The sequence below is a fragment of the Pseudorca crassidens genome, chromosome 17 (genome assembly GCF_039906515.1).
Source record: "Pseudorca crassidens isolate mPseCra1 chromosome 17, mPseCra1.hap1, whole genome shotgun sequence".
Classification (NCBI taxonomy): Eukaryota; Metazoa; Chordata; class Mammalia; order Artiodactyla; family Delphinidae; genus Pseudorca; species Pseudorca crassidens.
The window spans coordinates 55,015,895-55,020,645 of NC_090312.1; positions in this window are offsets into that span (position 1 = coordinate 55,015,895).

The window sequence follows — 4,751 nt, forward strand, 5'->3', positions numbered from 1 at the left end:
GAGTTCTGAAAATGCTTAATCATTCAGTTTAGCAGTATAGTCAGTTACCAGAAACCTGTACTTGTCAGAGTCTTTTCCATGAATTCCTTGAAGATGAAACCCTTTTATAGGAACATTTTTGCAAAAGCATCAGAGTATACCCAGAACTGTCTGTAAATGACAAAAGACTTAAAAATGATGATGCTTAAAGATTTGATGAAAGTTCATAATAATGCAATTGACAAGGAAATTTAGTTATTTCTGACATATATATTTTAAAGTAATAACTAGAATTATGACTTATAACATTATACCAGAACATATGAGATTTTTAGAAATTTCATATAATGTCTGAAACATTTATATTAACATATTTCCATACAAATAAGCCAAAGAAAGTTTAGTATTAATTGTTTTTTTTTTTGGTTTGTTTGTTTGTTTTTCTATACTGCAGGTTCTTATTAGTCATCAATTTTATACACATCAGTGTATACATGTCAATCCCAATCGCTCAATTCAGCACACCACCAGACCCACCCCACCGCAGTTTTCCCCCCTTGGTGTCCATACGTTTGTTCTCCACATCTGTGTCTCAACTTCTGCCCTGCAAACTGGTTCATCTGTACCATTTTTATAGGTTCCACATACATGTGTTAATATACAATATTTGTTTTTCTCTTTCTGACTTACTTCACTCTGTATGACAGTCTCTAGATCCATCCATGTCTCAAAAAATGACTCAACTTCGTTCCTTTTTATGGCTGAGTAATATTCCATTGTATATATGTACCACAATTGCTTTATCCATTTGTCTGTCGATGGGCATTTATGTTGCTTTCATGACCTGGCTATTGTAAACTGTGCTGCAATGAACATTGGGGTGCATGTGCCTTATAGAATTATGGTCTTCTCTGGGTATATGCCCAGTAGTAGGATTGCTGGGTCATATGGTAATTCTATTTTTAGTTTTTTTAAGGAACCTCCATACTGTTCTCCATAGTGGCTATATCAATTTAACTTCCCACCAACAGTGCAAGAGGGTTCCCTTTTCTTCACACCCTCTCCAGCATTTGTTGTTTGTAGAATTTCTGGTGATGCCCATTCTAGTTGGTGTGAGGTGATAACTCATTGTAGTTTTGATTTGCATTTCTCTAATCATTAGTGATGTTGAGCAGCTTTTCATGTGCTTCTTGGCCATCTGTATGTCTTGGGAGAAATGTCTATTTAGGTCTTCTGCCCATTTTTGGATTGAGTTGTTTGTTTCTTTAATATTGAGCTGCATGAACTGCTTATATATTTTGGAGATTAATCCTTTGTCCATTGATTCATTTGCAAATATTTTCTCCCATTCTGAGTGTTGTCTTTTTGACTTGTTTATGGTTTCCTTTGCTATGCAAAAGCTTTGAAGTTTCATTAGGTCCCATTTGTTTATTTTTATTTCCGTTACTTTGTAGGTGGATCGAAAAAGATCTTGCTGTGATTTATGTCAAAGAGTGTTCTGCCTATGTTTTCCTCTAAGAGTTTTATAGTGTCCAGTCTTACATTTAGGTCTTGAATCAATTTTGAGTTTATTTTTGTGTATGGTGTTAGGGAGTGTTCTAATTTCATTCTTTTACATGTAGCTGTCCAGTTTTCACCACACCACTTATTGAAGAGACTGTCTTTTCTCCATTGTATTATTTTTGCCTCCTTTGTCATAGATTAGTTGACCATAGGTGCGTGGGTTAAACTCTAGGCTCTCTATCTTTTTCCATTGATATATGTTTCTGTTTTTGTGTCAGTACCCTATTGTCTTGATTACTGTAGCTTTGTAGTATAGTCTGAAGTCAGGGAGTCTGATTCCTCTAGCCCTATTTTTTCCTTCAAGACTGCTTTGGCTATTTGGGGTCTTTTTTGTCTCCATACAAATTTTAAGATGATTTGTTCTAGTTCCATAAAAAATGCCATTGGTACTTTGATAGGTATTGCATTGAATCTGTAGATTGCTTTGGGTAGTATAGTCATTTTCACAATATTGATTCTTCCAATCCAAGAACATGGTATATCTCTCCATCTGTTGGTAACATCTTTAATTTCTTTCATCAGTGTCTTATAGTTTTCTGCATACATGTCTTTTGTCTTCCTAGGTAGGTTTATACCTAGGTATTTTATTCTTTTTGTTGCAATAGTAAATGGGAGTGTTTCCATAATTTCTCTTTCGGATTTTTCATCTTTAGTGTATAGGAATGCATGAGATTTCTGTGCATTAATTTTGTATCCTGCTACTTTACCAAATTCATTGATTAGCTCTAGTAGTTTTCTGGTGGCATTTTTAGGATTCTCTATGTATAGTATCATGTCATCTGCAAACAGTGACAGTTTTACTTTTTCTTTTCCAATTTGTATTCCTTTTATTTCTTTTTCTTCTCTGATTGCCATGGCTAGGACTTCCAAAACTATGTTGAATAGCAGTGGTGAGAGTGGACATCCTTGCCTTCTTCCTGATCTTAGAGGAAATGCTTTCAATTTTTCACCATTGAGAATGATGCCTGCTGTGGATTTATCTTATATGCCCTTTATTACTTTGAGGTAGGTTCCCTCTATGTCCACTTTCTGGAGGGTTTTTATCATAAGTGGGTGTTGAATTTTGTCAAATGTTTTTTTCTGCATCTATTGAGATGATCATATGGTTTTATTCTTCAATTTGGTAATATGGTGTATCACATTGATTGATTTGCATATATTGAAGAATCCTTGCATCCCTGGGATAAATCCCACTTGATTGTGGTGTATGATCCTTTTAATGTGTTGTTGGTTTCTGTTTGTTAGTATTTTGTTGAGTTTTGCATCTATTTTCATCAATGATATTGGTCTATAATTTTCCTTATTTTTAGTATCTTTGTCTGGTTTTGGTATCAGGGTGATTGTGGCCTCATACAATGAGCTTGAGAGTGTTCCTTCCTCTGCAATTTTTTTGGAATAGTTTGAGAAGGATGGGTGTTAGCTCTTCTCTAGATGTTTGATAGAATTCACCTGTGAAGCCATCTGGTCCTGAACTTTTGTTTGTTGGAATATTTTTAATCACAGTTTCAATTTCATTACATGTGATTGGTCTGTTCATATGTTCTGTTTCTTCCTGGTTCAGTCTTGGAAGGTTATACCTTTCTACAATTTGTCCATTTCTTCCAGGTTGTCCATTTTATTGGCATAGAGTTTTTTATAGTAGTCGCTTAGGTTGTTTTCTATTTCTGCAGGTGTCTTTGGTGACTTCCCCTTTTTCATTTTTAATTTTATTGATTTGAGTCCTCTCCCCCTTCTTCTTAATGAGTCTGGTTAACGATTTATCAATTTTGTTTATCTCCTCAAAGAACCAGCTTTTAGCTTTATTGATCTTTGCTATTGTTTTTTTGTTGCTGTTGTTTGTTTCTATTTCATTAATTTCTGCTCTGATCTTTATGATTTCTTTGCTTCTTCTAACTTTGGGTTTTGTTTGTTCTTCTTTCTCTAGTTCCTTTAGGTGTAAGGTTACATTGTTTACTTGAGATTTTTCTTGGGGTAGGGTTTTATAACTATAAACTTCCCTCTTAGAACTGCTTTTGCTGTATCCCATAGGTTTTGTGTCCTTGTGTTTTCATTGTCATTTGTCTCTAGGTATTTTTTGATTTCCTCTTTGATTTCTTCCATGATCTCTTGGTTATTTGGTAACATATTGTTTAGCCTTCATGTGTTTGTGTTTTTTTTCCCTGTAATTCATTTCTAATATCATAGTGTTGTGGTCAGAAAAGATGCTTGATATAATTTCAATTTTCTTAAATTTACTGAGGCTTGATTTGTGACCCAAGATGTGATCTATCCTGGAGAATGTTCCATGAGCACTTGAGAAGAAAGTGTAATGCTGGTTTTGGATGGAATGTCCTATAAATATCAATTAAATCTATCTGGTCTATTGTGTCATTTAAAGCTTTCCTTATTTATTTTCATTTTGGATGATCTGTCTATTGGTGTTAGTGGGGTGTTAAAGTCCCCCACTATTATTGTGTTGCAATTGCCTTATGTATTGATGTGCTCCTATGTTGGGTGCACATATATTTATAATTATTATATCTTCTTCTTGGATTGATCCCTTGATCATTATGTAGTGTCCTTCCTTGTCTCTTGTAACATTCTTTATTTTAAAGTCTATTTTATCTTATATGAGTTTAGCTACTCTGTCTTTCTTTTGATTTCCATTTGCATGGAATATCTTTTTCCATACCCTCACTTTCAGTCTGTATGTGTCCCTAGGTCTGAAGTGGGTCTCTTTTAGACAGCATATATATGGGTATTGTTTTTTTATCCATTCAGCAAGCCTGTGTCCTTTGGTTGGAACATTTAATCCATTCACATTTAAAGTAATTATCGATAAGTATGTTCCTGTGACCATTTTCTTAATTGTTTTGGGTTTGTTTTTGTAGGTCCTTTTCTTCTCTTGTGTTTCCCACTTAGAGAAGTTCCTTTAGCATTTGTTGTGAAGCTGGTTTGGTGTTGCTGAATTCTCTTAGCTTTTGCTTGTCTGTAAAACTTTTGATTTCTCCATTGAATCTGAATGAGATCCTTGCTGGGAAGAGTAATCTTGGTTGTAGGTTCTTCCCTTTCATCAGTTTAAGTATATCATGCCACTCCCTTCTGGCTTGTAGTTTCTGCTGAGAAATCAGCTGTTAACCTTATGGGAGTTCCCTTGTATGTTATTTTTCATTTTTCCCTTGCTGCTTTCAGTAATTTTTCTTTGTCTTTAATTTTTGCCAATTTGATTA